A 7298-nucleotide genomic window follows, 5' to 3' on the forward strand; every position below is an offset into this window, starting at 1 on the left:
GACAAATCAGAAGCCTACACCACAACCAATATTTCTATCACCCTCATTTATTGGTTGAGAGTGCTGGTTTTTCGCAGTGTCTTCGTAAATGATTTCTCTTTGGCTGGTTGAGAAAAAAAACTCATTTTCAGAAGATATTTCTGTACAGATCATTATTGCCTTCAGTATTAAGTAAAATATGGAAACTGATATGTAAATACATGAATAAACATAAGGTAAATGAAATAACTAGGACAATGAGAAGACAAAATGTTGGAAGCGACATCAAACTGTGCCCCAGATAAACAGACAGTTAGGCCAACGATTTTCAGCTATCCAGTATTACACTCTCTCTCTCTCTCTCTCTCTCTCTCTCTCTCCTCTCTCTCTCTCTCTCTCTATATATATATATATATATATATATATATATATAATATAGATAAATATATATATATATATATATATATAATATATATAATATATATATTATGAGGATCCTTCATGTCAAATATAATAATTTACAATAATTCCTGACATTTTATAGGTATTTACTATAATTTCTGACATGTTATGAGTAAGTAAAAACCCATGTTGAAGAAATCAGGATTATGCATATTCACTTAATTCCCTTAATTTTTCTACTCAGTTTCCTAATATATTAGACATTATCGAACACAAGGTTCGTTTACGATTTATGAGAAGTATCTTTTATAACTCTCAATAAAATAATAATTAAGGTATGCATTCATTGCAATATTTCCTTTAATAATAATTCACAATGCCTTAGGTTTCATGGAAATAAAAGACACTAAGTTTTACGATTTTACAGAGTTCACACTGTCTCTTCAATTGGCGCCTGATTTCTTGTGATGACCGTTCATTACAAGATCCTGTTCACGTATGTGTTACTCAGTATTGCACTTTTTTTTCCTTTTATGAAAATACGATGTTAGTTTCCACATACGTGTGAAATCATCCCCCTTGATGTACCCGCCCACAATTCTTCCGACCAATCAGAAGCCTTGTCACCAATGCGCTGCCGGTACCCCAAAGTCAACAGATGTCTTTTAAAATCATTTAGCAATAAGTAATCGCAGTGTTAACACCCCACACTCCATACTCTCAAGTGACCGTGTTTCACCGGTAATAGTGTTAAAAATTCTGTTACGATATATGGACATTGTAATATAATTTTGGGAAACCATCTGTGTTCGCGATTCGTTTGGTATTTGGGCGAAATTCCGTTCAAGATTCAAGATGGGCAGACTTTCAAGAATCGAAGATCAAGAATCGGAGACGTGATTCGGCATACCTAAGTGCATATCTGAATTGTACCATCTGCCCCTTTAAGGCAAAGTTCCAAAACTATTCCCCTCTTGTTAGAACAATCGTGGTTTAGTAATTTTCAGTTAAAAGTGTTAGATTTTGTTGGTTAGTTATCGTTATTTGCCATATCCACTACCCAACAACCCATCGTCTCTTAGCCAACTCGTACCGCCTGCCCCCCCCCCCCCCCCACCCAAGTACCCAACCCTTTCCCTTTGTGAACATATGGCTCCGTGGTGGTTGCGGAATTCAAACATGGCGGGTGTGTTTACATTTCATTAAACACTTGGTAGATCTACCAAGTATTCCACAGCGACCTAGACTATGGCAGTTGACGTTTTCCTATGTTATTTTACTTGCTTTACAAGAGTTGAAGGGAATATTTTCTTCGTTCCACTGGAACTCGAGACCGTGCTGGAACTAAACTTTAATTTACCTTTCAACTCGTTACGTACCCGTTGGTACAGTCATATAGTCTTCTAAGGTAAATTACTGCTTAGTTACAGTCGTCCGAATAAATATTACTTTCAAATCTTGTACAGTAAGTAAAATAACATAGGAAAATGTCAATTGCCATAGTCTAGGCCGCCGGGATTGCTTCTGTAGAAATACCAAAAATAATAATTAAGGTATGCAACTCTCCAGTTTTAATTAGAAAGTAAAATGAGGTTTGAAAATGTGTAGATTCACAGAACATGAGGTTTGAAAATGTCTGGATTCACAGAACACACATTAGTGGTTATATTTACATTAGTTTAGGATAAAAGAAAACGTTCCATTTCAGGTAAAGAAAACTTAATTTCGTAGCGCAACCTTCTAATATCATAGCCCAAACTCTTACAATTTATTTGCACGCAGTACATTGTCTTTATTTGGTTATTCATCAACTTTCCAAACTTAATGATTATAGCATAAATATTGTTACTATGAAATGATATTTATGAAACGAATTGGTCAGGAATTATGAAAAATACATTTGAAAGATGGCTATAAAGCATAATATTCTTTTTAATGAACACCATATAATTATTATTATAGTTACTATATTTTATTTTATTTTTTGTCTACCAGTCATCCTTCGACTTGGCGGTATTTATAGTGAGGGGTTTTGGATTGCATCCTGCTTCCTTAGGAGTCCATCACTTTTTTCACTGTGTACGCTGTTTCTAATAGCACGCTCTTCTGCAGGAGTCCTGAGGCTATTTAGGCATTTAGTTTTTCCAGATTCCTTTTCAAGGATCTTTGGATCTTGCCTAGTGTTCCTATGATTATGGCATACCTCATATTCTTCTTATATCTATTTTCAGGCCTTGATACTTAGCCATTTTTTCTCTTTCTTTCTCATCTACTCTGGTGTCCCATGGTACTGCGACATCACTGCGTGATACTTTTTGATTTTGTCAACCAACGTCAAGTCTGGTCTATCAGCAGTCATCCTCATATCTGTCCTGATGCCACAGTCCCAGAGGTTCTTTACCTGATCGTTTTCTGTCACTCGCTCAGGTTGGTGTTATTACCACTTATTACTGTAAGCTAGCAAGTGTTTCTTGCACAGGCTCCAGTGGAGGGATTATGCTCCTGAATCGTTCCTCTTTTCGTACTGGTTCTGTGCAAGCACCGGACATTCGATTACTATATGGTTTATGGTCTCGTCTTTCATATTGCACTTTCTGCATATGGGCATACTTCCATCCAGTGTTCTTTGGACATATCTGGTTCTCAGGGCCTGGTCTTTCCCCTCATTTAGCATTCCTTCTGTTTCCTTGCCATGTTTCGTTGCCGGCCAGTTGTTTAGTCTGTTTCGTTTACTATCCGTGAATTGGTTTGCTGTGCCATTCCTCTGTTACGTTTTTCATTCTCTCTGTATTGCTGTGTCTTCGTCTACTTTAATCAGTCCATCTTCCCATCCACTCCTTAGCCACTCGTTTTCACTGGTTTTCAGGTATTGCCCCAGTGCTTTGCTCTCGATGTTGACAATCCTCTGCTTAGTAGACCTCTCCATCCTTCCTTTCATGTTATGTATAGTCTGTCTGTATTTGCTCTTGGGTGCTCATGTGTTTTCTAGTTTTCTGTTCTATGCTGCGGAGTTCAGCCTTCGTCCACTCCACTACTCCCGCGCTGTATCTGATTATGGGTACTGCACATGTGGTTATGGCTTTCATCATGTTTCCTACCTTAAGTTTAGACTTACGTATTGCCTTAAGTCTCAGTATATATTGGTGTTTTATATCATCTGTTATTTCCAGGCATTTGTATCCTTTCTCAACTATGGGACTGATGCAGTTCCCGTCTGGTAGCTTTATCCCTTCGGTCTTTGTAACTTTACCATCATGTCTACTACGAAGTGTAGTGGGGACTGTGAGTTCCTTGAAAGATGCCTCTCCTGGTTTTAACTTCCGCTGTCTTAGCCGGAGCTGGTCTTTTGTGCCCCTACACTTCTGCAGCCTTTCTGCTGGTGGGGAATGGTGTTTGTATCCTCCAGGTAGTTGTGTAGCCTTTAACTGATGATACCTGTTAGTAAATTCCACATTATAGGTAGGCAGGTGACAGGCCCATAGTTATTTGCTATATTTCCCTTGTGCTGAGCAGTTGTAGTCAGTACAAATCATGCAACAGTACAAGATTCAAATACCTTAAACTTAATTAAGTCAAACGCACAAACTGCTCACCCAGACGCTGAACCACCAACCGTAAATAAAGGAAAATTCTTGCACCAGCTCAGAACACACCTAGAGTGTTTCCTAACGAAATGAGTAGAGAAAAACCTGAAAGATTAGATTTGTAAGTATTAAGTAACGTATAAGGGAAGGGAATTGTTATGTACTGTTTCTTAGTCGCAAGTAAAGGGAGAGGCGACTGCCGTGTGTGTCTCATATGTAAGTGCAAGATGCCTTGTATGTAACTAGCACGGGAAACTCTTGTATGGTGGATGTGTTCAGTTTATAGGTATTGCAAAGCTGTGGGGGTGCCGGCCCACATCATTAGTGGCTGCCCTATACCCAGTTGATTTATTTTATTTTCTTCCCTTTTTTTTTTTTTTTTTTTTTTTTTTTGTAGTGAGGTGGAGGGGCGAGTACAGTGAGCATTTTCGACCTGGGCAATTCTGGGTTATACTGAGGACTATTATTGGCAAAAAATGAAGAATTCACAGTATTCAGATTAAGGAAGTGCCGTAGCTAAGGAAACACCAAGGAAGCTTCTACATTATTATTATTTAACTAATTTACAGGAACACAGCAAATTTACGTACTTACTGACAGGCAAAAGTTGTAATCATTGTCTGAAAATCTATTTCCCGAAGAATATCTCTTTCAATGCTCATTATAGCCAACCATGAAAGACGACTCTGGCTTATTGTTCTCAGTCGGTTTTTTATTAATTTCATCTTGGAAATTGACCTTTCACCACTACAATTGGACACCATTACTACTAAATAGAATCTCGACAAGATTTTAACATTACGAAAAGTTGCCTGTAAGCCACTGTCAAGGAGAATTTTGTAGAAGTAGAGTTCTTTTGGAATTTTTTCATTGTCTTTTCTATCAAGTTTTACCAATTCAACAAAATGAACGAGTTCATCTTTGAGACTGGGCTCTAGGCCACCTTTGTAAAAACTCACAAGACTAGCTGCGGCTGAATTGATCTCATCAGCATCCATATCTTCTAGGCGATTGAGGAGTCTAAAGCGCTCATATACAACATTATAAGCAGCTATTCTTCACTCAGAGATTGGACAATTTGGTCAATAACTGGAAGGAAACTGATTGCACGAAACTTTACCTTGGGACTCATCCGGGCATCCTGTGCTTTACCATAATCAAGTGGATTAAGACGCACGTTCCTCACACAATGGAGAACTTCAGTATACTCTTCTCTTCCAGACAGTCTGATTCCAGCTGCTTCATATTCCTCATATTTTTCTCTCTTTGTTTCAATAAATGTTTTCAAAGACTTGAGTGCTTTCACTGCAGTACTGAGAACCATTTTAGGATCTTGTAGAATATGGTTTGTTGCATTGAATCTTTCTATCTGGGATGTCATTCCAAAATGTAGCATAAATGGCTATTTCTAATTTACCCATTTTTTCATATAAATTACAATAGTCTATTGTCAGAAGGCGTTCTTTTGTTGCATGACAAAGCCCGTCCACATACCGCCGCCCACACCATTAACACTCTTCAAGAACTTCATTTCGAGGGGTTGGAACATCCTGCATACAGTCCTGATCTCGCCCGTCTGATATACATATATATACATATACATGTAAATTATATAGGTAATATATGTATATATATATATATATATATATATATATATATACATATATATATATATATATATAATGCTTAAAAAATCACAGTAGATGCACGTGACTTCATAAATAAGCGAATACCACGGGAAATGAAAGTCAGGAATCCAAGCGCTTTCGTCTTTATTCAGACATCGTCAAGTAGCTCCTTGACGATGTCTGAATAAAGACGAAAGCGCTTGGATTCCTGACTTTCATTTCCCGTGGTATTCCGCCTTATATAATATATATTATTATATAATTATAAATATATATATCTATATATATAGTATATAATATATATTATAATATATTTATATATTTATATATAAAAATCTATATATATATATATAATAATAAAAATATAATATAAATATTTAATAATATATTATATAATACATTTATATATTATTATATATAAATATATATATAAAATATATTATAATTATAAAATAATTATATATTATATAATATATTATATATAATATATATATGTATGTATGTATTTGAGGTTATAGTTCACAGGGGAAAATGAAAACCTGAAATTCCTTTTAGCTCGACACTGGCCTTTATCGAGAGCTGTTAATAAATAGTTCTCGATAAGGGGCAGTGGAGTCCCTTGAATGTTCCTAGGTCCTTGAATTTCTCTAGTTCCTTGAAATTCCAAAGAAATTCCCTAAATTATTGATCCCTAGTCTTAAATTTCACTAAATCCTTAGTATTCCCTAGATCCTTCAAGTGCCCTACATTCTTGAATTTCCCTAAATCCTTGGAATTCCCTAGATCTTTGAATTTCCCTAGATTTTTATATCTCCCTAGATCCTTCAAATTCCCTACATTCTTGAATTTCCCTAGATTCTTGAATTCTCTAAATCCTTGAAATTCCCTAGATCCTTGAATTTCCGTAGATTCTTGTATTTCCCTAGATCCTTCAATTCCCCTATACTTGAATTTCCCTCGATTCTTTGATTTCCCTAGATCCTTCAAATTCCTTACATTCTTGAATTTCCCTAAATTATTGGAATTCCCTAGATCCTTCAATTTCCCTAGATCCTTCAAATTCCCTACATTCTTGAATTTCTGTAGGTTCTTGAATTTCCTTAGATCCATGAATTTCATTAGATTCTAGTATTTCCCTAGATCCTTCAAATTCCCTACATTCTTAAATTCTGTACTTTCTTGAATTCCTCTAAATCCTTAAAATTCCCTAGGTCCTTGAATTTACTAAGATCATTCAAATTCTGTAGATTCTTATATTTCGTTAGATCCATCAATTTTCCTAGACTTGAATTTCCCTAGATCCTTGAATTCCCTAGATCTTTCATATTCCCTAGATTCTTCAACTTCCCTAGATCCTTCAAATTCCATTCAATCTTGAATTTCCGTAGATTCTTAAATTTCCGTAAAACCTTTAAATTCTCTAGACCCTTCAAATTCCCTAGATTCTTGTATTTTCCAAATTCTTGAATTTCTCTAGATCCTTCAATTTCCCTAGATGCTTCATATTCCCTAGATCCTTGAATTTACCTAGATTCTAGAATTTCCCTGGATTCTTGAATTCCCAAGATCCTTGAATTTCCCTAGATCCTTCAATTTCCCTAGATTTTTTAATCTCCTTAGATCCTTCAATTTCCCTAAATCATTAAAATTCCCTAATCCTTGAATTTCCCTGGATCCTTCAAATTCCCTACATTCTTGAATTTCC

General features: G+C 35.9%; 1 protein-coding gene across 1 annotated transcript in view; it reads left to right on the forward strand.

The window, feature by feature from the left end:
• The first annotated feature begins 1063 nt into the window (after nucleotides 1–1063).
• Nucleotides 1064–7298, forward strand: part of LOC135225252 (solute carrier organic anion transporter family member 74D-like) — a 28561-nt gene continuing 22326 nt past the window's right edge. Inside the window, exon 1 of the mRNA XM_064264586.1 lies at nucleotides 1064–1122. The gene's annotated coding sequence lies outside the window, so the exon portion shown is untranslated. The remainder of the gene's footprint in view (nucleotides 1123–7298) is intronic.

The sequence above is a fragment of the Macrobrachium nipponense genome, chromosome 20, assembly GCF_015104395.2.
Source record: "Macrobrachium nipponense isolate FS-2020 chromosome 20, ASM1510439v2, whole genome shotgun sequence".
NCBI classification, from domain to species: Eukaryota; Metazoa; Arthropoda; class Malacostraca; order Decapoda; family Palaemonidae; genus Macrobrachium; species Macrobrachium nipponense.